This window comes from Peromyscus californicus, unplaced genomic scaffold (assembly GCF_007827085.1).
Source record: "Peromyscus californicus insignis strain IS unplaced genomic scaffold, ASM782708v3 Scaffold_21__1_contigs__length_65335640, whole genome shotgun sequence".
NCBI lineage: Eukaryota > Metazoa > Chordata > Mammalia > Rodentia > Cricetidae > Peromyscus > Peromyscus californicus.
This window is the reverse complement of record NW_026294514.1, coordinates 2,061,253-2,088,553: the sequence shown is the minus strand read 5'-3', so window position 1 is coordinate 2,088,553 and position 27,301 is coordinate 2,061,253. Positions and strand designations below refer to the sequence as shown.

General features: G+C 41.7%; 1 long non-coding RNA gene across 4 annotated transcripts in view; it reads left to right on the top strand.

Moving 5' to 3' along the window:
• Window positions 1-27,301, top strand: part of LOC128117480 (uncharacterized) — a 44,529-nt gene that overhangs the window by 12,943 nt on the left and 4,285 nt on the right. The window contains exons 2-4 of one of the 4 annotated variants that reach the window (XR_008220821.1): window positions 8,294-8,430; window positions 19,638-19,709; window positions 20,361-24,086. This is a non-coding gene — a long non-coding RNA (uncharacterized LOC128117480). Of the gene's footprint in view, window positions 1-8,293; window positions 8,431-19,637; window positions 24,087-27,301 lie in introns of those variants that run through there. The other 3 variants (XR_008220819.1, XR_008220818.1, XR_008220820.1) reach the window with 3 other exon arrangements.

Sequence of the window (27,301 nt, the reverse complement as noted above, 5' to 3'; positions counted from 1 at the left end):
TGTTAAGTAGTCAGATGAATCTCCAGAGGGCAGAAAAGGAAGTAGAGTATAGACAATAAGAATTTCCAGTGTAGGGTTTTTTTTTTTTTGTTTATTAATAAACAACCAGGAAGTTGGAAAGGGGGGTGACATTATCATTAGACTACTTCCTGTTGAATTGGGTCATCAAGATACTTGGGACAATCTTGATCTTCATCCTCAGGATGCCAGGTGCTGCAGGTCCTGGCTTCATAGCTAGGGGCTGGTAATCCTGTACTAGTAATTGGTTAAAAGTCTGGTTAGAAATCTTCTAGACCTGTTGAAGAAATCTAGACAAGAGGTTTATAAGACAATTAGTAGGGCTAAGAAAAGGAAGAAAAGAGGGGATAAGAAGGGTGGCATCCAGTTCCATATCTGAGTATCAGTAATCCAGTGGCTAGAGGTATCAAGCTGTTTCTGGTTTTGAAGATCCATTTAGAGTTGTTGGATCTTATCTTTCACTTCACCTGATTGGTTGACATAGAAGCTAGATTCTTCCCCAAGAAAGAGATAAAGATCATCTCTCCCTGCTGTGAGTAAGTCTAATCCTCTCTGATTTTGTACTACTATGGTGGCCAGCGAGTCTATTTGCCCCTGAAGGGTAAGGATGGTCTGAGCTACCCGTTGGAAATCCTGAATGAATTGTGCGGAAAGCCGATGGTAATAGCTAGGGAAGTAGTTGGTCCTGCTATTCCAGTGGCTATACCTGCCCAGAGCTGCTAGAAAGGGCATTATTTGGATGGCTCATTTGTAATGCCATGCTGCTATGAACTTGGGAGTTGGCAAGGGTTTTTCACCAGGTACAACCCCTAATTTAGGAAACAGGAACAACAGGGCAAAAGTCCCAGACCACCTAACGGGTAAGCAGTGATAAACTTGAGTTCCATAGAGAACAGAGGCATTGTGAATGTTTGGACATAGGGGCTGAATGATAGTACCAAGGGTAATGGTATTATTGCAGTCTGCAGAATCCAGGGTGCCCACAAGGTGTGTTCCTGAGGAGTTAAAGCAGTCTGAATGTGAGGGGAATGTGAGAGGGATAAGGGATGGTAGTGACATTTGGCTTGGAGCAATTAAGCTAAGCCAGTGAAGTGACTTGGGTCCCTGATACCAGGGTTTCTGTAGAGGTGAGAGAAAATTGAGCTCTAGGGGGAGGGTCTCATCCAGAGGAAAGGACTGGAAAAGGAAGCTTTTGTGGCTCCTTTTTGTGGGGAAGACAGGAGGAGAGGACAGGAAGGGATCCTATAACCCAACTGGGCCTAAGGAAACTGCCTGATTGCAGCTCCAAGGGTCAGGGAGTGTGGTCGGGTGAAGAGGGCCAGCTCTGAACTTAAAGATCATGGCTGGGGTTCCTCCACTTGCAAGAGTACTAGAGGGGTGCTGGACACTCAATGGACACTTCCTCAGACCCAGGGAAACATTTCCACCTACCAAAGGGGGACCTCACCTAATTGCCACTGTTGGATGGGATGCTGATTATCGGTAGCTGAAAGGTGAGTCTGTTGCAGATGGACTGGAGATAAGAGATAGGGTCCCAGTCTGGCTCAGACTCCAAGGGGAGAGCACAGCTATGAAGGGAGGCTATCTTGGGTTTGGGAACCAAAAATGCCAGTGTTACAGCTTTGATTCTAGGGACAAAGTATGTTTCTTTGGCTCTGATTTCAGGGCCAGGGTGTGTTTCTTTCACTGGCTCTGGGTTCAGGGCCAGGGTGGGTTTCTTTCACTAGCGCTTTTATCTTAATAGTTTTCCATGTCAGCTGAGCTAAAGTTCTGGCCTGGCACATGCATAGGTGTTTTTATTGGAATGTGGGCCTCTTGAGCACAGTGAACACATGACCCTGAGAACCTTTCAGAACCTCCAGCAGTGAGTGACTGATCTGCATCTTGTGACTTCTCTTATCATCTACATGCTGGAGAACTTTGCCTGCAACTGTAGACTAACTTTCTGTTTTAAGTTCATATTCACTGTACTTAAGACATCTAATTGGGCAACTTACTAGTGGTCCAAAGCTCTGCCCTGAATTGCTCTTCCTTTGGGTTTCTTATCGGCAGCTAACATAGCTTCTGCCCACTTTGTGCTGGAACCTTGCCTCACTACGTCCTCTCCTCATAGCCTACCAAACATAAAACTTCTGAATTTCTTCATATACCTTGAGTTTTTTTTTTAACCTTTACCCATCTCTGCTTCCATTTATCACTTTAGGCCATCATCTTTTCCCTGACTATCTCAATAACTGTTTTTTTTTTTTTTTTTTTTTGCATCCACTAAGGGATCTCTGTACCCCAAGCACTATGGGATGCAGACTTGTAAGTATGTAGGTCATATCATTTCAGCACCCTGCTTAATATATTTATTAGCTTCCCAGTGCTCTCAAAGTCAATTCTAAACTCTCTTACTTGGTCCTATCAGCCCTCATGTGTTCCACTTTCCCTCTCATGTACAGGTTCAGGTTATTTTGGCTTTCTCCATTCTAATGAAGCCCAACATTCATGCTTGTGGGGAGGTCTCTGCAAACACCGTGGCTGGCAGAGTAACAGTCTCTGTGAGGCAAGAAGGAAACAGGTTCAGCATGACTTAGTTAGCCAGTGCTGGCTCACACTTCTAGAGTCTGACCCTAAACCATTTGTTTTTGACACATTTAAACACAGTACAACTTTGGAAAAAAGTTTCCTTGTGACAATTATCACAATAAAGTTAAAGGCATAACTACATCTGAACTCATTTGCAAAGTACCTGTGACCTCTTCCACAGAGTGGGATCTATTGACAGAGAAACAGTGCTCAGGATACAGGTCTAGGGAAGAAGGATATGGGATAAGCATGATAGTGTGGAGGATTTGGGTGAAGCCTGGACCTACGCATAGCCAAGATCACTAGGTTATTAGCTACATCCATTCCCAGATTTCCGGGCAGAAACAGGTATAAATCTCTTCTGTTGAGGAGAAAAGCCTGTATGTTTAACATTTCTGGTTTCCCTAATGCTATCTGTGAGCACAAGGACCTTGTGCCCTCCACACCTACTTAATCCCAGTTCGTTCTTCCGGTTTCATTGTTAACATTACTTCCTCCTCCATGTCTTTTTGGAGCAGAAGAGGTCAAGTCCTTCATATGTTTCTACAATTTTCCTTATTCCTTTGCAGTCCTTAGCACAGGTGTAACAGTGATGCAATGTTCGTCTTTCCAAGAGCGTTTGGACTGTGTTGTCGATGTATGGATGTATTCCTAGCAATTAACACAAGGACGTCTAGATAGCAAGCACTCAGCAGTAAATAATAATTGAAGTACCAAAGGAATGGGTAAATACACATCCATTTTTTTTCGTTTAATTAGCAACTCATTTTCACACATCTCTTTGAGCTACAGATTTTGAAAGACCTTATTACACTATAGAATATTTTTACACAGTTGTGATAACTCATAAATTGTTGAGATTATTCATCCACTCTTCTAAGTAACAAATATGTAATGAAACTATGTTGAGAAAGAGTGGAGGGTTGGGAGTATAGCTCTGCGGTAGAGTGTTCACCTACTGTGAGACTGTACATTTAATTACCACCACCACCAACAACATATACACACATACACATCATCATCATCATCATCATCATCATCATCATCATAAATTTTATAAATAACATAAAATGCCTACCATTGGCACAAGGTTTTTAAATGACATAATATTAAATCAAAGTTATCAATTTGAAGGCAACAGTCACTGGTTCCCTTTATTTTAACTTCAGTAGTGTGTCTGGCCCAATTAAACTACGACCTTTGAGAATGTTATGGTTGCTGTGATGTTTGCACAGGCTCATGTGTTTCAACATTGTATCCCTAGCTGGTGCTGCTGTCTGGGGAGACTGTGAGGCCTGGCTCTCAGAGGTGGGTCACTGAGGGCAGACCTGCGGATGTTACAGCTCAAGATTCTGCTTCTGGTCTCCTTCTCCGCTGATTCCTCCTTCTGTAATGTGCTGTCACTTTTTCATGCCTTCTTCACTATCATGGGCTTGTGCCCTCTGACACCATTAACCAAAATAAGATTGTCCTCATGTGAGTTTTTTCTGCCAGGCATTTTACCACAGCAACATGAAATGCAACTAGCAGCGGTAATTTTTCTAAAAGTCCTTAAAGTTATTCTAGTGGGAATTCATAAAGAAGAACTAAAGATTTGTTACGGCTCTCCCCTCCTCCATTCCTTTCTCCATCCTTCCCTCATTTTCTGTCTTGGCTATTTTTCTATTGATGTGAAGACCATGACCAAAGTGACTTACAAAAGAAAGTGTTTAATCAGGGGCTGGCTTTCAGTTCATGACCATCATGGTGGGGAGCTTGGCAGCAGGCAGGCCTGGTACTGAAGCAGCGCCTGAGAATTTACATGTTGGGACAGCAACCACGAGGCAGAGAGAGAGAGTGGGGGGGGGGGAGCATGCTAAGTAGAAATGGCCTGAGATTTTGAAACCCCAAAACCTATCCTTAGTGACACACACCTCCTATTCCTTCCTGAACAGTTCCATCAACTGTTCTCATTCAAACCACCACATATTATTATTATATTATTATTATTATTATTTTATGAAATTAAAGTTCAGAGGTCCTAAGCAGGTTGTTCTATATTAGCGGTCTGTCAGTACTTATACTGACACTTTGAAAATAGAAGTTAATAAATTATAATGCTAAGCCACTAAAATCAATGATCCCTTTCCTCCAAACACAGATGTTCTGATAGGCAGTGGAAACAGACTGGTCCATCAAATCAGTTGGTGAACATTGCCAGGTGTCTCATCTGATCAGAAGAATCTCCTTGGGATGCTTGCTAATCATCCTGATTTCTAGGCTTTTATTTGGGATATTCTGGTGTGATAGGCTTGGAACAGGATCCAGAAACTGGAATTTTTAATAAGCACGTAAGCGATCTTATCCTGTTATGTTTGGGGATCATTGGCTTAGATGATGTCATAATTTCCATCTCCAGGTGCCAGTAAAAAGGCCATAAAGCGCCAACCTCAGTGAAATGATTTGGGTTCACACCCAAGGAAGGAGGCCAGTGTCAACGACCAGGGTGCAGAAGTAAGTCAAGGTGTGCTGATAAGTGAAGGAGAATGAAGACTTGAAAGGCAAGGACCAGTACAGGGCCCATTTAGAAATGAGTTGGCAGTGTGCTGGCAATGGTGTCTTCAAGCAGAAATGAACAGTGATCTCACATTGGGTGGAGGCCCAGATACTAGGATAAGATCGGAGGCGTTTATTTCTCTGAAGAGTTCTGATTCTTCCTGCAGCAGTAAAGGATCCTAAGCAGTCCATGGGTAAGAATACATTGATGACTGTCTGAGCACAGCACAGAAGGGTAAGACACGGAACGCCAGGCAACAGAGTGACAACTCTTGAGAAACAGACTCCAGCAGCCACCACAGTTAAAATGAAGTGCAAGGCAGTTTTATGATAGACCGCCGGGACTGTGAGCATCATTGACAGGAAAACCTTGATAAGGCTACAAGAGTTAGATAGGGATTTTTTACAGGAACTTTGACAGACTCAGGTCTCAGGGTGGACAAGATCTAGACAGACACAAAGAAAGGCATTAACAAACAAGGAAGCCATAGAGTAAGAGACATGAAGAAGCAGGCTTCTACTCAGCAAAATGTAGGAGAGTGGAGCATTTAATGGAGGGAGGAGAGACAAGGAGTAGAGAGAAATGACCTGGGAAGCACCTTGAATGTCACATAGTGAAATTTAAATATGTTCCTTCAGAAAATAAGGATTTATGTGTGTCTTTCTTGGATCATCATTCAAGGAGGAACATTACAGTGGTTCTGGAATGGGCTCTTGCGATGAGTAGGAATAAGGTGGTGTTAGTAAAAAGGGAAAGAAACACAGCTGAATACCTTGCATGATAGTGAGGGACTTGGCAGAGAAAGCAAGGATGAGGGAGGAAATAAACTGGGACTTTATACATTTTAAATTCACATTCTGCAGTGTATTTTTGTGGTAATACCATTTTTGTTCATCTACCCGTCCAGGTGGCATTTAAGATATCATCCTGATAGTCGTATCAAGGCTTAAGATGAGGGTCCTAGAGATATCATCTTTTTCACTATGAGCCTCTTCAAGTCCTCCTGGGCATAGAATAGGGCACTCAAAAATAGCTATATAGCTTTTAGATCACTTAATATGTATAATATTATACTAATTAGATTATATTTACTTTCTCCTTAATCCTGTCAGAAGTCTGATAGTCTGGTAGAAGATGATTTCCTTCATTAGGTACACATCACAGATCAAATAATTGGGTTTCTGAAAAGTTAATTCTCCTAATGATAAACAGTGGACAGGGATTCAAGCATTTTGAATCTAGGGAGTTGTCTTTTAACTACTATACTATATGGTCAACTTGATGCATTAATGATATATATTACTGCTACTATTATTCCCGGGTAAATGGATGCACATTCCTGAATCCACTCATTGCCTAAGTCAGTTGACTTGCCTATAAAAATTGCATATGCTACCTAAGACGAACAAATCACAAACTAATGAACAAAGCTGGAAATTCTTGATCGACAATTCAAGTTTATTCCTTCTCCCTTCTGCATGTGGAAAAGTCAAGCTTAAACATTAAATGTTAACTAAGTGAAGAGACAAAATATAAACAAACGGGACTACCTTAGAACAATTACACAAGTCTAACCACCACATTTTAATTAAAATACAGACAATTAGCCCCCTTAACATGCAAAAGTGACCCTGAGAATATGGGTTTGGTGCGTTAGACTCAGTGATGGAGACTGTCTCGGGTATGGATGTAGGACACACCAGTACTGAGTGACAGCCAAAGGACAAGCAGTGTAGGACAGAGGTCAAGGTCTTAGAGCACAGAGCCAGGCTGAGACCAAACCATGGCCCAGTGCAAATGGTTTCTGACTTATGCACTTGAGTTTTCTCATCTGTAGCATAGGGAGAGTCACAGTTGTTAGGAGGATTAAATGCATTAATGCGCTTAAGTGCTTGAAATCCAGGCAATCTAGCTTCTAAACTCAAGCTAACAACCCTCAAGCTACATCAGTCTAGAATTGCCATCATCATTATTATTATGTGGTTATGGTTATTACATCATCATGTAAAAACATGAGTGACTTAAGGAGACACTAAAGAACCCCCCCAAGGTTACAGTAATCTAGGCTGAAAAGCTAAGAGCCTTCATTAAGGCAGTGGCTTTAAAAGTAAGGCAAAGTGGCACATACCAGTAATCCCAGCACTTGAGAGGCTGAGTCAGGAGGATCATGACTTTGAGGTCAGTCCAGAACACATGGTAAGACCTTGTCTCACGGAACTGTGAGGGGAAATGTGTTCAAATCACATTGCATACTTGGATGAAAATCTCTTTATGGAACAGTGTGATGTACGATGGCTATTGTACACAATGAAAAAGGTCAAAGTAAAGTCTAACTAAAAAAAAAAAAAAAAACAGCAACAATACCCCAAACCCAAACAAACAACAACACAATCAGGGATGAAAGGAAATGAGAAAGCTAAGGTGGCTGCTGGGCCATCACCGTATTGTCATTAAGCAGCTGGAGGTGGAAGGAGACACATGCCTCGTGCCATGATGCCAGTGTAGCACAGGAGCAGTGGGTAGACGTGGAGTATTGCTGCCCCCACCACAGTCTTGCTAAGAACTCTCGGGTCTGGGTACAGGCTTGGCTAAAGTGTCATGCAGAATACTTTCACAGTTCATGACTCTGTTTGATACATTTCTTGATTTTCTTAAGCTGACCTACTGTTTTGGTTTGGTTTGGCTTAGTTTTTGTTCTCACTATGTAGCCCAGGCTGCCCTCAGACTCATAATCCTTCTGCCTCAGCTCTTTAGTGCTGAAATTACAGGCACATACCACTATGATTTGTTAAACAAGCTGATTCTTACATGCAGTCCTAAAATGTCACAAAGGTTGGTAATCTTACTGTTGAAGTGGCCAAATGACTCTTTCAAAGCCATTTTTATCAATGCTAATAATTTCATTAATGCTTTTTAATAACTTATCTAATGTTCATGAGATTATGTTTATTATCATTTGATTGTTTTAGCAGAGCTTAAATTACTAGGGATCAAAGCAGACACAAAAAAACCCAGCCCTTGTTTCTTGAGATTGCTGTTTCCCTTAGTTCAGAGTTCAGTTCTTTATAGGTTCCTTTAGAAGCTGGACATTCCTAGAAGGTGACTAGTGGGGTGGTCATATCTACATCAGAGCCTAGCACAACTTTCTACCTCTCAATGTCATTACAGTGACTGGTGAAACATGCTTCTGAGGGAAACAGCTGGGTTAAGACCCACCTCTCCTACACTCTCAGCAGGCCTGATGTAGCCCCTGGCTGATCTGGAATTCACTCTGAAGACCAGGCTGGCTTAAGATTTGCTGTGTGGTAAGTGATTTTTAATATTGGCCATCAACATCAGGAGCCGTTGTGGCAGTGGCCCTGAGCTTTGTAAATGCCCCACTGCACCCATTACCTGCACCCACCCGATGCCAGTAGCAATTTCATACTCCGAGTTATTACAACTCAAAGTGGTCCTGAACACTGCCATGTTTCACCAAAGGGGAAAATAAGCCCCAATTAAAAGCCACTTAACCATCTCACTGCCAATTTTAAGCCCACATGAAGTGAGAGCTTATGATACACATGTTCTGTCACCAAGGGCTTCCAAGATTGTTGTTTCTTACATATGATGTGATTATCTAACAACAGTATACCTTTACAAAGTGAGCTATTTATCCAATCTGCAGGATAAGTAGAAAATATGTACAAAAAAAGTACACAGGAGACGTGCTTTTTGGTAAGCATCTCACCGACTGTTCTTTAGCAAGTACTTTGAACCTATTCGATTGAGACTTCTTATGTAACTACTACATCCTTGGCACCGTTCCCACCCACCAGGCTACAAACACGTTCTATACTTTCAAGGAAATTTCCCAGCTGGGCATGGTGACACATGCCTGTGATCTCAGCACAAACGAGGACAAGTCAGGGGGATAAAGGCCAGCCTAGGCCAGGTAGTGACAACCCCCCCCCCCCCCAAACAAACAAAACCAAACCAAAATCAAATACAACTCACAAAGAATTCTCCATCAACTGGAGAACCAGACAAGGCAACAGTAAATTCTGTAGTGTAATACATATTATAACCAAGATGTGGAAATGTGGGAGCTCAGAGAATGGCTTCCTAAGGAAATCAGAGAGAGCTTTTCAGGGGAAACATAGTGGAATTTACCAGACCCAGAAAGGGAATGAAGTCCTAAGCAGGAAACAGCCTCTGCACATGATCAGAAGCATGGCTGTTGAGGCAGTTAGCATGTGTGCAGATTGGAGTAGGGGAGTTAGGAGTGGCTGGAAGGAGACAGGGGAGTAGATGAGAGCTAGGTGTTATAGGGGTTTGAAAGTAACAGGCACAGATCTGAGTCCAAAGGCACCCACTTCAGAGTCCCAGGGATACCTCTTGATACCCAGGTTCTAGCATCCTAGAGTGATGAATTGGGACTGGGACAGATGGTAAGAAGTAGAGATAGAGACAGATTATTAAGATGGGGAAACATTCCCAAGAATGGGAGTAAACTAGTAAGTCTTTTTAAAGACAAAACAGCCCTGTCCTAGGAGCCCCATAACCCTTTATGGGATATTTATACAGTAGCAGCTCTAACACATTACTATAGCAGTGAGCTTTTCTTGACCATGCTCTGTTTGTTGTAGGGAGCGTACATGGGGAAGGGTTTCCAGACTTTCTCTGCTAACTAGCTTCCTTTATATGTTAATTTTTTTTTTCAAGACAGGGTTTCTCTGTGTAGTTTTGGTGCCCATCCTGGACCCCGCTCTGTAGCCCAGGCTGGCCTCAAACTCACAGAGATCCTCCTGGCTCTGCCACTCGAGTGCTGGGATTAAAGGTGTGCACCACTGCCACCTGGCATATGTTAATCTTAATAATATTTTCTCCAGTATCTATCCTCCTGTCACAAACTGAAGGCTTCCTATGCAGCTCTGGCTGACCCGGTATACACTATGCAGACAACCCTACCTTCAAACTTGCAGCAATCCTCCTGCTTCAGTTTCTCACGTGATGCAATTACAAGTATATATCCTCACTCCTTGCTTGCACTTTCCCCCTGTAGGCTATGAAGAAACCCTTGGGATCTTAGCAGATGAGAGTAGCTGAGCTCTCATTTAGAAGTCGTCTGGTCAACTTCAGTTTTCCTTAATGGGCACCAGGACCTGGCTTTGCCCACTGAGATGTTTGTTAACTACTTAGACACATACATCTGTGATGTTTAGGGGAAAAATCCTGTCTAAGACAATAAATCCTTGTGCTTCCTGCAGGTGGATGTAGGACAAATAAAGTCTCAAGGTGCCTAGAATTGACTAGGAAAAGCAATCACGGTGTGTCACAGAAGCCAGGTCAATGAGAAAACTGTAGAGAGGGCAGGGACCATTAGTTCTGAGAGCTGGGGAGTCTAGGGAAGCTTCTCGGGACTTTGATGGCATTTGTCAATGGGACAAAGAGTGTGATGCCTCCACTGGGCATCACTCAGAAAATTCACTTTTACCTGTGAAATATTATGCCTTGTTGTTTTAATAAACTTAAAATCACTTTGGTCTAAATTTTTAGAAGATGTGGGTGTGTGGATAGACTCATTGATGGCCTCACTCACATAATTTCCATTGGGGTCTTACTGATCATGGCCTTCTTTGTTTCATTTTCTTTGTATAATTCTGATCACTTTAGTAACAGATTCTGCTGCGTGCTTTATTCATTTTGCTTAACTTCCCAGCCACGAATGGGACTTTTGCATGGCAGAGATTTACACAGATTTAGTTCATTGCTATGTATCTAGTACCTACTAAAGGCCTGGCATATAGATTTTAATAAATATCGTTTATAGATTTAAATAAATATAGTTTCATAATTACTTACATTAGATTTACCTAGTCCAGTTAAATTTATCATGTTAGTATCTATTAATGGCTATTTTTAACCAAAAAGTTAAATGCTTTGAAACAACTTTATTTTTTTTAGTTTTATTTCATGTTTTCCAAAGGGAATACATTGTTCATATTGTATTTATTATTATTATTATTATCATTATCATCATCATCATTATTATTATTATAATACTCAGATCCTCATTCAGGTTCAAAGTTAATAAATTTATGATTAAATCTCTGATACAGTAAACATTTTGTTCAAGAGAGGGTTTCTCTGTGTAGCCCTGGCTGTCCTGAAACTTGATTTGTAGACCAGGCTGGCCTTGAACTCAGAGATCCACCTGCTTATGCCTCTCAAGTGTTGGAATAAATGCATGTGCCACTGTGCTTAGCAAAAGTTTTTAATTGAAGTAGTGAAACTCGTTTTGGAGATCTTGAGACCAATAAAGTGCTACATATCTATAAATATTTATAAAAACTCAATCTCAAAAACAAAACTACACTTTCAATAGGTCAAATGTGTTGAATCACTTTAAGAACACATCTAGGACAAGTGGGTATTTAATTCTATGGAAATACTAGATATGCCTCTCTTTTCTCCCCCTTTTCCATCTCTTCCTCAGTAATTCTTTACTAAGTTGTAATTGAACAGTGGTTAATTTAATGAGTCACACAACAGGAATTTGTTCTTGTTATCGAGGAGATGAATTTAAATGAAATTAATCTCACTGCCTGTTGCTTTGAATTCAGAAACTCTGTTTGGATTTGTCTTTCCCTTGAGGGTTGTTTTAGTCTGGGTTCCCTAGAGGAACAAAATTTGTAGAATGAACACACACACACACACACACACACACACACACACACACACACACACACTTGGTATTTGTTAGAATGGCTTACAGGCTGTGGTTCAGCTAGTTCAACAATGACTGTCTACCAACAGAAAGTCCAAGAATCCAGTAGGTATTCAGTCCATGAGGCTAGATGTCTCAGCTGGTCTTCAGTATACACTGGAATCCTAACGAAGTCTCTAATACCAGTGAAGGAATGAAACTGCCAGGGAGAGTTAGGGCAAGCAGGCAAGGGCAAAGAGCTTCCTCCTATGTCAGTGATTCTCAACCTTCCTAATGCTGCAAACTTTAATGCAGTTCCTCATGTTGTGATGACCCCCAACCACAAAATGATTTTTATTGTTACTTCATAACTGTAATTTTGCTACTGTTATGAATGGTAATGTAAGTATCTGTGTTTCCTGATGGTTTTAGGTGATCAGGGTCATTATACCCCTAGACGGGTCTTGATCCACAGGTTGACCTTTATATAGGCTGCCACCTGAAGGTGTGGTCCAGATTTAAGGTGGATCTTTACACCTCTGGATTTAGGGTGGATCTTCCCACTTCAAATGATTAAGAACAATTTCTCACAGGTATACCCATTCACTGGGGTTTTAGTTAATTTCAGATGTAGTCAAGTTGACAACCCAGAATAGCCATCACAAAGGGTATGGTGGTAGCAAGTGCTTATTCCTGGGAGGTGTAGTGGCTTGAATGAGAGTGGCCCCCATAGGCTTGTGTGCTCTAATATTTATTCTCCAGTTGGTGGAACTGTTTGAGAAGGATTAGGAGATGTGGCTTTGTTAGAGGAGATGTGCCACTAGAGGTAGCTTTGAGGTTTCAAAAGATTGGTGTTATTCTTAGTCTCTCTCTTTCTCTCTCTCTTTCCCTCCCTCCTTCCCTCCCTCCCCCCTCCCTCCTTCCCTCCCTCCCCCACTTCTCTCTCTCTCTCTGCCTCCTACTGGCAGACCAAGATGTAGGCTCCAAACTCTTCCTGCTGCTGTGCCTTTGCTCTGAGAGAGCAAGACAAACTCCATTTTAAAGAAAAACTTCATTTCTAACAGCGCTTGGTCAGAAGCTGAACTAAGTTCCAGTAAACACCTCAAAAGAATAGCCTCAAAAGAAATCATAAACAGCCAGCCAGGGCCCTGGTCAAGGTGACCCCACCAGGGTGGGTAGGCTGCTGGCCAATGAGTAATTTTGATAAACAACATCTGCTGGTCCTAAATGTCCTTGGACAGCATCTGTGGGCTCCAAACATTCTTTGATAACCATTGTTGTTGAAAATTCCTTTGGACCCCAACCAGTAAATTCAAAGGTTACCCTTACCCAATCCTATGACACCAAGGCTTGTACCACCCTGCTTTCGGTTTTTCCCTTTAAAAATCTCTCACTCTGGGAGCTCAGGGCCCTCCTCCTCCACCCACTGTGTTGGCATGTTGGACACAGACCAAGCCGGGCTTATGCATGTTTGCATCAGAAATCGGCTCTGTGGTGATCTTGCTCAGGGGTCTCGGGGCATGGGCACAACAGCTTCACCCTAAATTCTATCCCTAACCCTAACCCTGAAACTCTAAGCCCTAAATGAACTCCTTCTTATATAAATTGGTCATGGTGTCTAATCACAGCCATAGAAAAGTAACTAAGTCAGAAATTGATACCGGAGGTGGGCTATTACTGTGATAGGCCTGACCATCCTGGTTTTTGGAGGAATGTGGAAGACTTTGGGACTTTGGAGTGGGAAAGCAGTTGGACACTGTAAGCAGAACTTAGTGGGCCATCTCGTTAGGAGCTTGGAAGGCAGCAGTGCTAAGAGCAATTGGAACTCTGGAGCCCAGCGCAAGAGGTTGCAGAGGGGAACAATATTAGCAACCGGCCTAGAGACCATTCTCGTAATACTTTGGCAAAGAATGTGGCTGCCTTTGGCCCTTATCCTAAGAATCCACCAGAAGCTAAATTGAAAAGGAACAAACAAGTTTCTTTGGCCAAGGAGATTTCAAGACAGCCCCATATTGACTGTTCTTACTTGGTTATTAGTATTATTAATCACTCTTTATTATTGGTTATTAGTAATCACTCTTCTGCAGATACACAATGAAGAAGATCAAGTGGAATAACAATAATAAACACCACAAAATGTGTAGTTTGAGAAGAAAAATAGCACCAGGAAATGTAATGTTGTGGGAATTCCATCCGTTCAGCCAATGGCTTTGGTTCCCAAAACCTCTGGGCAGAACAGAGGACAAAGACAGCTGGATAAGCAGTGGCCTTTACTTTATTCTGTGTCTGTGAGTGTATTATCCCCTTTCTATATCTGAGTAAACTCCTGAGATCCTTTAACAGACTCCCATAGGTTCACATAACAATGTACTATAGGAGCCATTGTGCTGAAAGAGATGAAAAGTGAAGGAAAGGCCTGCTCTGAAGTGGAATGAAAGGAGGGGAACCCCCAGGGCAAGACTCCACCCAACGAAGATCCCAAACTGTAAAAAGAAAAGGCCTGAGGAATCTTCCGCTTCTAAAAGGAAACAAGTCAAAGCTGCTGCACGTGTGACTCAGGGGAGCCAGGGCTCACCTACAGGGGAGCCAGGGCTCACCCGTGGAGGAGCCAGGGTTCACCTACAGGGGAGGCAGGGCTCACCTACAGGGGAGCCAGGGTTCACCCTCGGAGGAGCCAGGGTTCACCTACAGGGGAGGCAGGGCTCACCCACAGGGGAGCCAGGGTTCACCCTCGGAGGAGCCAGGGCTCACTCACAGGGGAGCCAGGGCTCACCCACGGAGTAGCCAGGGCTCACCCTCGGAGTAGCCAGGATTCACCCGTAGAGGAGCCAGGGTTCACCCTCGGAGGAGCCAGGGTTCACCCACAGGGGAGCCAGGGTTCACCCGCGGAGGAGCCAGGGCTCACTCACAGGGGAGCCAGGGCTCACCCACTGGGCTATCAAACTTGGCAGCGTCTTCCACGTAGTTCTGACTTTAGAATCATGAAGGGTTCACGAGTATAGGGGCTGTGGAATGTTCCAATCTTAGATGGTCTTTTAATAAAAAAAACCCAGAGCCAGATATCAGGGTGAAAGTTGAAAGATCAGAGAAGCAGAACAGCCAGCGACTAGTTCTTACCACTATGAAATCTTCAACTTAAAGACAGTGAGTTCCTGTTTCCTCATGCCTTATATGCCCTTCTCTGCCCTGCCATATTACTTCCTGGGATTAAAGGTGTGTGTGCTACCATTGCCTGACCTCTATGTCTAATCTAGTGGCTGGCTCTGTCCTCAAGTAAATATATTAGGGTACACAACATATCACCACAGTGGAATCTTCCTCTGCTGTTAAAAAGAGCCATTGAGGCCAGGTATATGGCAGGGGAGTTCCAGTTTGGAGGTCCTGAGAGGCCACTGCATGAAGCTGTGAAAGTGGAGCCTGGATTGTGTTGCAGACCCAAGATGTTAGAAGTGCCAGAGCCATGAGAAATCTGCCAAGGGGAGTGTCCTGCTAGGTTTTATCTTGCTTTGGTCCAGTATTTCCTCATTATGCCCCCATTCCTCCCTTTTGGAATGGTAATATATAGCCTGTGCCATTGTAAATTGGAAATATGTAATTTGTCTTTTGATTTTATCAGAGATACAATAAAAGATTTCCTTGAGTCTCAGAAGAGACTCTGGACTTTTAAACTCTGTTGAGACTGTGAAAGACTATGAGTCTTTTGAAGTTGGACTAAAGACATTTTGCAGTATGACATGGCCACAAGCCTATTTGCATAAGAATGATCCCTGTAGGCTCATATGTTTGAGTACTTGTTCTACACAGTTGGTGGAACTGTTTGGGAAGGGTTAGGAGGTGTGGCCTTGTTGGAGGAGCTGCTCTCTGTCACTGGGACTAGTTTTGAACTTGCAAAAGACAACATTCCCAGTGTGCTCTCTGCTTCCTGTTTGAGTATCAAAATCTAAGCTGTCCTTATTCATGTCGCCATTCCTTTGTTCTGCTGTTGTGGTCTCTAACGTTCTGAACTGTGAGCCCCAAAGAAATTCTTTCTTTAGTAAGTTGCCTTGCTCATGGCATCTGATCATGATCATGATCACAGCAGTAGAAAGTAATTGAGAGACGCAGTGTGTGGGGAGAGAGCAGGAAAGGGACAGTTACTACCTCAGGCTTCCTGCTGTAAGGACAGCTTGAACAGTGAAAAGTCATGTTCTCCCAAGATGTTTAAAAACCTTTTCATTGTTTTCAGAATCAATGATGACTAATGGCTTTTTTTTCCCACTCTGAAGCTGACGCTCTGTTCATTCAGTCTTTTCCTTCCCTGATTTCTGTTTGGCTTGTCTATGTGCACTGAATCTGAAAGTCAGAATTTGCTTCTTATTTATGTTTGTTTGGTTACCTTGGGCTTTGTTCTTTTACTTTATTGTATCTTTTTACAGTTGTCTCTATTGAACCCATGTTGTCTTCATGTTTCTTTATTCTTTTTTTTGGTTAAAATGTCTGCTAAAGAAAAATATTTTGCTTTCTACTTGATTTCCTAGAAAAGTCAAGATTCAGAAAAGAAGTGGCTTGGAATTGTTTGTTTTCCTCTTGAACTGGTAACTGTTGTCTAAGAACGTATTGGTGCTTCCGAGACCCTCTTCTGCCTCCATCTCTCCCTCCCTGCCCTGATTACGGTGTTTGTCAGCTGTGTCCCATATTGGTACCCTGATTCCTTTGTAAATTCCAGTACAAACCCCAAGACAAACAGCCACAGTATCATGGCGAGTTGTTAGCTGGAATGAAAATGGAACTGTCCCAGCTCATGGTAAAATAGATTCAAAGGCTCACATGTTTATTTTTGCAGTTCTCCACCGTTATGTTGGAGACACACACTGTCTCTTCTTTAATTCAGCGTTCTTTCATAATTCTAATGAGAATGAAGAGATGAGACAGAAGTAGTAGTTCCTATAGATCCTGGACAAATCATTCATTTACACCACATGCAAGCTTTGGCTAGGAGACTAATGCTAAGTGCTAGGAGAGTAATGGTGAGGAGGGGGACAGCTATCTTTGCCTCAAGTAGCATGAGATACAGTCAGGGAGGCAGACTATCAAACAGAGAATTGTTTTCTGAAATGATGGGACATTGACATGGGGAATGCAGTTTGATGTGGGAGCACATTTGAGGAGCACCGAACCAGATGCAGAGAGAGACCAAACAGAGAGAACTATGGGAATTTTAAATGAGGCTGGAAAAGAATGCCAGCCGTCTACATAAAGAGTGAAAGAGTGGGCACAAGAGAGAGGCACGTTCACCGTGAACAGACTTCACTGTGGTTCTTCAGCTTCTGTGATACTCACTGACAAACCACCATAGCACTGTATCTCTGCCGTTCCATGCATCGAGCAACACAATTATTCACCAACATGGCTGTGTGAGGGCTTGACCAGTTCCCGGTGAAGAAAGAAGTTACAGACTCTAATATTCAATCATCAAAGTGTTCTGCTAGGGCTTTATGATGCTTTCCCCAAAATCTAGATACTTATCATAACTGTGCACATGCTCCCATGAATTCCTACAGCACCTTAGATGTCTGGGAGCACAGAAAAACAAATTAAGCATGTCCATAACCTAGGGGATTGTCTCCTTTATTCACACAGGGAATATTTGCTTACTATCTTAAAAAGTTGGAAAGATTAAAATATAAAATTAAAATCAACATTATGTTACTTTACAAATTAAAATTCTATTAACTTCTTGTAATTAATTCTGATTTTTTTATGTGTGATAATTTTTGTGCACAATTTTTTCATTTAAAATGTACACATTCCTGCTTTTAAAATGTGGAAAATGCAGAATAGTAGAAAGAAAAGTTAATTAAGAATTGTACTACTCAGGGGTTGAAGAGATGGCTCAGTGGTTAAGGGAACTGACTGTTCTTCCAGAGACCCTGGTTCAATTCCCAGCACCCATGTGGCAGCTCACAACTGTCTATAACTCCAGTTCCAGGGAACCCAACACCCTTGAATAGACATACATGTAAGCAAAACAACAATGCACATGAAATTTAAAAAAAGAAAAGGATTGTACAACACACAGTCATTGTTTAAAAATGATATTAATTTTAAAATTGTATTTACTCTTAAACATTCAGAACATTGACAAAATAACTCTTTTTGCCATTCAGGTTAAATTAAGCTGTAAGAACAATTACTTCATATAAGTCACACGAGCAAAAATAGAAGGTGAAAAAACTACACTCCTATATAACTGATTTGCACGTAAGCAAACAAGAACCTGTTTTAAAGGTCCAGGCCAGTTCAAAATAACTATATTCTACCAAGGTCAATGGCTATTGAAAATGCCAAAACAAGACTATCTGGAGGTGTAGTTGACAGTGTGTTAGCATTATGAGCTTATTAACTTGTCCTTCTAACTCATCAGACAGCTCCACCCAGGAGTACATAGCCCTATGCTGGAGAGCTTGAATATGGAAAAGTCCCATTGTTTTTAAGAAAGTTTTCTGACCTGTATCACTGTGGTCCTGGGTTCTCTTGAAATAGAGGTGGAGGGACAGAGAGGAAATAGGCCAAAGCCACAGGAACTCTTACGTAACTAAGTTCAGAATCCAGGATAATTCCAGTTGTGGAAAATGATCAGAATGCTACATGAAAATACAGACAGATTATTTATCTCAAGTTTTCTTTTGCTTTGTGGGACCTTTCACCCTCCTTCTTGGTCTCTTTTGGATACAGAAGCATAAGAGATAAATTTTGCTCCACATTTCCTCTACCCTGTTATCAGAATGCCAAGCTCTCTTTGTGTACACTCATAGTTGTTCTCAGTGCAGAGAGGAAGAGAAAGGCTGTAACTTGTTAAAAGGGCCATTGGGAATGAGCCCCTTTTTACGTGATCCAGAAAAAAGGACAAAACCTGACCGCCATTGCACCCTTTTTAAATCACCAAGCTCAGAGAACAGAAAAAGCCCCTGTCAATCTTCCTTTCAACCCCTAGCTGCCTTTGTGAAGTGGAAGCAGCCCTCAGGAAGAACTAAGTGGATGGTTTCCTCTAATCACACCTCCGTGATTCCCTAACCAGCATCCCAAACAGCAAAGACAGAAAGAACTTGATTATTGAAAGATAAGACATTGATATGCTAATATATTAGTTATTATACATTAGTAATGTTTATTCTTGCTATCAATAAAAATAAAACTAATTTTTTTCATTGCTTATATACTGTTTTAAATTCAGAAAATCTGTTTAGTATAATGGATGAAGATACTGGCTTGCATGATTAACTGGTCAGAGATTAATAACATATGTTAGTATAATATTAATACCAATAATGAAATGATAATACCATTCCCATTCATCATGGGAAACATAACAGAGCCCATCTCCTTTAGAGGGTTTGACATCATATGGCTAATTAATGTTCTCTAATTGTACAAGAACATATTCTTCTCAGGGAATTTTCATTCTCAGGGCTGACTTCTTTGCTAATTCTGCTTGCAGTGCGAAGGTAGCTGACAGAACCTAGTCTCCCCAGGTGTTATCAGGGCCTGTTGAGATCAAAGACTCACTGACCTGGTTACAATGCTGATCCCTAAATCTGATCAGCATATTGATGTCCAAAGACATGAAAAAAATTGTCCTTTTAGGTCTTATTCTGGATGATCAAAACCTAAACAAACAAACAAAAAGAACCTAAAATCCAGCCCCAAACCCATCAAAACAGAAGAGCGAACCTTAGTGAATGTTACCGTGTAAAATTACCAAGATTTAAAAATTATCAGTGATCGATTTATTGTAGCTTATTTGTGCCGTGTACATAAGTAAATATCTTTTTTTTTTTTAACTAGGGGCTGGGGAAAAAGCTTGATAAAGCAGCTGCCGTACAAGTGTGAGGCACAAGTTCAGACGCCCATCACCACGTACGTAAAACACAAAATTGGGCGTGGCAGCCTGCATTTGTAACCCCGGTGACGGCAGGGCTACAGAGGCAGGTCCAGGGATTGACCACCTAGACTAGTGAGACAGTGATTTCCAGGTTCATGGACAGACCCTGTCCCTTCAAAAATGAGATGGGGAGCAAGAGAGAGACAAGAGATACCTTCCTCTAGCCCCCCTCACACACAAGGACAAGCACAATCCACATACATGCATGCATACATACATAAGTGTAAAGATTATAAAACTGTGGTATTTGGTGTCTTTAGGGTAAAAGGTTATATGCAACTTACCCTTAGTTAGAAAAAAAACTGTGGTTCTCTGCTGTCTGGACAGAATGTGACTAAGCAAGAGAGTCCAAGGTTCAGACAAGGAAAGGGGCCAATGCAATGGGTATGGATTCATGCAATATTTCTTAGATTTGATACTCTTCAGAGACTCAAACAAATGGTCCACCAGGCAACACATGGTATCTTAAATTTTATGAAAATCAAAACTTTCAAGAATATACAAATTTAGAGGAAAAATAAAAATAATTTTATACCTTTACCTGTTAAAATGTACTATTGTTTTGTCATTTGAGACTAGACTACCTTCAAAAGTATAGAGTATCCGTTGCACCTTCCATCTTTCAGAAGCTGCGCAAAATCCCTTGGGCAAAGATCTCCAGCCTACAGAGTTTCCCATCCTGCCACCTTCCTTCCTCGAGGAACACACTTTTCCACCTCAGATTTCCAGGGTTGTCCAGCACTTGGGGAGTTCCGAAGCTCTGGGTGAAGTTCTGAACTATTCTCTGGCCAGCTTTGAAGTGGAATTTGAAGAAACACTCAGCATATCACATACAAGGAATACGCCTGACAGGAGTAACCACACTTATGCTGTTACGTTCTGTATAACAGCATTTACAAACACCTAAAGCAACTGTAAATGTTCTTACAACTTCATGTCTCTATGCACATGTTTTCTAATTATAGATGAGAACCTGGCTGTAATTCTGACACATCTAAGAGATCTGGGACTGTAGTTAAATATTGTTGGTGGAAGACACATTTTAATCTTTTATTGTTGTTTCAAAATACAGTGACAAGCTCATGGATCATAAGAAGCTGATGTCTAAGGACTCGTAACTCACAGAGTGGAAGAGTCACCACCTCAAGTGTCTGCTGACTGGATGCAAGGAACTAATCAAATCCCTGAGGAATTAGCTGAAAGTGTATGCAATCTCTCCTGTTCCTGGTTTGCAACCTACCTTATCAGATTAAGTAATGAATTCCTAAAAATCCTGGCCAATTCTGAAAGCCCATACTTGAATTGTATATTAAACCTGAGCTGGGGAGATAGCTCAGTCTGCAAAGTGCTTGTCACGTGAGCATGAGGAACCGAGTTTGATCCCTGTAACAAGTACAGTAAGAGGAGTATAGTGGGCACATATTTGTAATACCAGCACAGGAGGGGTGAGGACAATTGGATCCATGGGGCTTGTTGACCTAATCAGTGAGCCCAAGGTCCCACTGGGAGACCTAGTATCGGCAAACAAGGTAGACAGCTATTGTTCTGTCAAGACACAATGCCCAGTGTTGTCCTCTGACCTTCACACACACACCTGCACACATGAATAGGAACACACATAAAACATAAATCCTATGCTAAATCTATACTAATAAATGCTATATCTTTCAGGATTGGAGTGGAGCACCTTAATTAGTAGTGTGTTCGTGTGTGGATATGGATATAGGTGTCCACATAAATCAGCATACAAACATAGACAGAAAGGCTGAATATGTCCCAAGTCTGTAAAGCACACACAAAAACACCCTGAGCAGACAAGAGTTCTACAGTCACCAGTGGCAACTTGCTGCTTGCAGGCTATTGAAAGGGAACATCTTAGGTATATTTAGCTTGAGCCAAAGCTTCCTGTCCACAAGCAGCAACTAGGACGGCAGATTCAGAGGAGAAGGAAGGGCATTCCAGATGTAACATGGCCCAAGCTCATGGGAGTCATAGATGAAGGGTTCTAGCAGGCCAGAGCATGGCAAACACAGGCCTGAGCATGGTAAACATGGGAGCAGTTGGTTTTGCCCATTCCTATGGTGATATTTTATTTGTATTAAAATATTATTTGTATGTTAATAAATAAAGTTGCCCGGGGGTCAGAGCTATTAGCAAGCCATAGGAAAGCAGGGCAGTGGTAGCGTACGCTTGTAATTCCAGCACTTGGTAGGCAGAGCTGGGTAAGTCTCTGTGTGTTCAGGGATACAGCCATTATTGGATACACATGCTTTTAATCTTAATACCAATCATGGAAAACCTGGAGGCCTATACAGACAGGCTGTGAGGAGGCGGTCATGTGGTTGGGTTTACAACCAATGAGAAGGCAGGACAGGAACTCTATATAAAGACTTTAACACAGGGGTAGCTCTGGTTCGGAGAGGTAGGACCACCGCAGGAGGAAGGGTAAGGTTTTAGCTCTTAGCTCTGACCTCTTGGCTTTCTTCTTTGCATTGGTTCTGTGTTTATTATTTAATAAGAAGGTTGGATACATCTACATTTGGCGCCCAACGTGGTGGCAAGAGTTTCCACCTAAAACCTGAGAAAAGATTCTAAAACGGAGCTAAAAACAGTTCCTAATTGTCTCTCTCAAATGAGCGGCAGCTGCTGGTTTGAGCTACTTGTGGGTTCCTAGCGTGCATGCTCGACCTGCCATATGGCAGGAATGAGGCCTCTGCAAGTAGCACATTAAGCTGAGTGGTGGATTTAGCCTTTGCTAGTACAAAACAAAAAAAGAGGTTTCTGGGCTACACGCTGCTTGGCTAAAAGCATAGACCCCCGATAGCTCCCAGAGCTGGCGGTAAACCATGGCCATGTTGGGAAGCTGAGGTGGGTGGATCCAGCAGCCACAGCTGCTGCAGTTTAAGGCAATAGATTCACAATAAGACAGATTCAGATGTAATAGTTTACAATGTGTGTAAAAGATACGTAGGCTTGAAAGAGACAAAAAAGATGATATATAGAGTTATAGAAATAAATACATAGTTTTAAAAAATAAAGTCTTTAAAGAGACAGTAAGGGTAGTATAAAAAATAAGCCACGTAAAAATGGATATTACACAGAGAATCTGCATTGTGTTGTCTTTGGGACTTTTAACTGCAGAAAAACATTTGATTGTAAAAGCTGTTGAGTTATGCCAAAATGTATATTTTAAAGGTACCTTGACTTCAAAATTTGAATATAAGGATATGTTGCTTTGGAAAGGAGACTCTGCTTTTGTTCCCACAGAAAGCCAGAGGCTATGGATTTGTTCCAGATTAAGATACATCAGGTTTGACCAGCCAAGACCCCCTGAAAGGTCTCTGATGACACCATGGCACAGATGATCCAACATCCAGAATGGTTTGAAGGCAACTGGCTCAGACGATACACCCTCATGGACTTTTCCATGATCCTAAAATTTTCTTTGTATCCCCATAAGATACAGCGCCCCCCTCCAGCAGGAAGTAGTAAGAGAAGCTACGCCCAAATTCCCAAATTATATGTAATTTTACTTTGTTAAGGTTAAGGTTAAAACCTTCCTTTTTTTTTTTTTTTTAAAAAAAAGGGGGGGAAGTGCTGTGGGATGTTCTGTATGTCAAATGTGTTGCTGATTAGTCAATAATTAAAACACTGATTGGCCATTGGCTAGGCAGGAAGTGTAGGCGGGACAAGGAGGAGAATAAAGCTGGAAAGTGGAAGGCTGAGTCAGAGAGACACTGCCAGCCGCCACGATGAGAAACAGCATGTGAAGATGCCGGTAAGCCACGAGCCATGTGGCAAGGTATAGATTTATAAAAATGGATTAATTTAAGCTGAAAGAACAGTTAGCAAGAAGCCTGCCATGGCCATACAGTTTGAAACCAATACAAGTCTCTGTGTTTACTTGGTCGGGTCTGACGGCTGTGGGACTGGCAGGTGAGAGAGATTTGCCCTGACTGTGGGCCAGGCAGGAAAACTCTAGCTACACATTCCTCTTCCTTCTCCCATGCTGAACCATTAGATCACACTCCTAAAGCTACCCACAAAGGTCTACACCTGTATCTGGTCACTTTGTTATGCCAGACTCATTCCTGAGACTGATCACCAAGGTGCAAGTATCAAAACATTGAAATCCAGCAATCAACATTCATTATCTGGACTAATCTAACTAAAATACCCAATCAGAACTTATTAACACATCCTGACTCATTCTAACATAGACCATCCCTTTTTCCTCTTAAAATCAACACATGCAAAGCTATTTGCTGCTGTTTCTGTCCAATTCAGATATAGCCACCTTGTCTCTTTGCCTTGCTTAATAAAGGCCCTCTTCGTGTTTGATTTGTACTTGGAAATTGGTGTTTGGGTGTGGTCTGTGCCTAATCCGGGTCCAGAGGGGGGCACCCTTCAGTATGTGGGTCCTCTCAGTAGATACTCTTTCAGCAAGCTCCTTCTATTACATAGAACCTGCCTAGAGTAGCCTTCCCATTGCTTAACTTGAAGACAACTGGTTTGGTACTTTAATCACATCTTTAAACTCATTTTATTGAGTACTTAGCATTATTTTTTTTGAAGACCCTTGGTATTTTACTTCTGACAAAACACAGCACAAAGGTTCATTAATTGATTGTCAGGTAAATAAGCCATGGCATGTTAATATGATGGAGTACTACTCCGTAATAAAAAGAGCGAACTTGTGTTTCATCCAGAACGTGGATGAGTAGGGAATACACGATGCTCAGTGAAAGAAGCCAGACTTGCAGCACATTAATAATTCTAATTACATGGTGTTCTACAAAAGGCAAAATGATAGTGACAACAAACAAGTGATTGGCTGTTGGTGTTAGGACGGGGGAGGTTATCCACCACAAGGTGACTGGGAGAAGTTCTGCACTGTCAGAACTAATCTGTATTTTGATTATGATATAGTTACACTCTGTATGTATTTGTCAAGACAAATGCAATTGCACACATACACATAATGAATTTTAATTATCTAAATGATATCTCAACCAAACTGATTCACAACGAAGATGGAGACGCTGAGATGAAGATATTCTGGAAGGTGAGAGCCAGGAGACGCTTCTGAGGAATAATCGGCATTACTCGTAGAACTAAATAGATTCCAAATATAAACAAAATAAGTAGCATGTGTTCTTCTGAGAAAACCTAAGCCGTGACACCATCTAAACAGAGACATTCTCAACTTTGTCGTGTGACTGGTGTTCCCAGCCGAGGAAGAAGACAGACTCAAGTCTCAAGCAAGCAGACACTCACCACGTGGCCAACATTTCTAATTCTGTACCAGCATCTCCTAGAAGACTGAAAACTGCTCAGTAGAAATGGACATCCCCATTAGAGTGGAACACAAAATTTTGGGGAATGGCAGCAGGAAGTAACGTTCTTTCCAGATCTGTTTCCTGTTCTCATACCTTGCCCAGCACTAGCCACAGGCAGCAGTATTCATGATAACGATGACTACTATCTGTTAAACACTTACCATATGCTATCTACTGGCCTCAGTGAGGGGCAAGTATTAATCTACCTCTCCTATTTTTGCGTGTCTTGCAAGAAGAGGCATTTCCTGTCATTGCTGCTGGCTCTCCTCAAGGACATATAAATTTATCACATGACCCAGCAGTCCTTCTCCTAAGCCTAACCCAAGAGAAACAAACAAATGCTCATACAAAACCCGAGTATAAGTCAAATTTGTTTCTGTCTAGACTAATAAAGATAAGGCTTTCCTGTAAAGCAATGGTCAAGTTTGCTCAGTGCCTTCCTAACAAGTTGGGTCCTCTATGCTCAGGGGTTTTTCCTATAGCAGGGCACACTGCTTGAAGAGTTAACCATTGACCTTATTTGCCTTCCTTGTATCACACTGTGGAATCAGGAGAATGGCCACGGATGCTGACATTCTTGGCACTACTGCCCCTGCAGAAACCTATCCTCTGCTCTGACTCAGGTGTCTCATGTCTTTTTGTCATAATCCATGACTAACTTCTTAACTTGCAAGTAGGATAAAACACCAGACTCTTACGTTCCAGACATAAGACCTATACTACAGAGGCATGGTTAATAATTATAACAAGCCCATAAGGTGTGGGGGTTGGAAATGAGGAACTTGAGATTCAAGGAGCTGAAGAAATGTGTAAAGGACACACAGTCTGTGCCAACAGAGGATCTTCACAGGGGATTGCCTGGGGTTTAGTTCTGACTCCTGAAAACAGCTTCTGTAAGTGGAGCACAGGTTAGCAGCACCTGCGATGATTTTAGTTGACTTTAATCCCCAGCACAATGTGCTCAAGGTGGAGACTAGTGGGAGATGATTAGAACCTAGGGGCCTCATCCTCCTAAATGAATTGGTGCAGTTACCCTTGGAGTTCAGCCCTATAATCCTGAACATAAAAGTTAACAGGGAGGTATGATGTCATGACTTAAGATAACAGCTCTATTTAAGTGGCTGTTCACATGATCACAGTTTCATGGGAAAAAGTGAAAAAACAAAGCAAAACAAAACCTCAGATTGCCTTTCCTTAATTGGTTTTCTTGTGTTGCAACACACCACCAGAGACCGAGTAATTTGCCATGAGCAAGTTTGCTTTGCTTATGGTTCTGGAGCCTGGGCAGTCCAAGAGTGTGGAAGCCCTATCTATTAGTACCTTATCCTATACTGAAAGAAGTGAGCATATGGGTTAAAAGTGGTGATATGCCTGTGATCCCAGCTTTCGGGTACCAGAGGCAGGGGAATTGAAAGTTCAAGTCCATCATAAACTATATAATTAGTTCAAGGCCAGCCCCTGAGATACACAATGAGACCTAGTCTTAAAAATAAATATGTAATTGTTATTATAATGTTATAATTGTGGTTATTATGAAGTGTGCCTATTGTACTGAAAAGAGTCAGAAATGGAAGTTCAAGAATAATGTGTGATTTATTTTTAGTGGATGAGAAGAGTCAATGTTATAGCTGGTATTCTAGAAAAACTAAAAATATGTGTATGTATTTATGTGTATTAACATATGTTAATATGTACATGTGTTTATATATTTGAGGTTAAACACATCGTATATTGGTTAAAGACTTCATTAAATGAAACAATTAAAAATTAACAAACTTCAAGATGAACCTAAAATGATATAAAATGATAAGGATACCTAATCATGAGGAGTTAACATGGAATCTTAAAAATACAGAATATTACATAAAAACACAGAATATTAAATAAGAACACAGAATATTAAATAAGAACACAGAATTGTAGCTGGAGAGTTTTCTCTCCAGGTCCCGCCAAGCCCCGGCAGTCCAACAGCCCACTTATAAAATAAACACACAGACGCTTATGTTATTTAAACTGTTTGGCCTAATGGCTCAGGCTTCTTGTAAACTGTTTTTATGTCTTAAATTAACCCATTTCTATAAATCTATACCTTGCCACGTGACTTGTGGCTTACCGTCATCTTCACATGCTGCTTGTCATGGCGGTGGCTGGCAGTGTCTCCCTCCACCTTCCTGTTCTCTCAATTCTCCTCTCTATTAGTCCCGCCTATACTTCCTGCCTGGCTACTG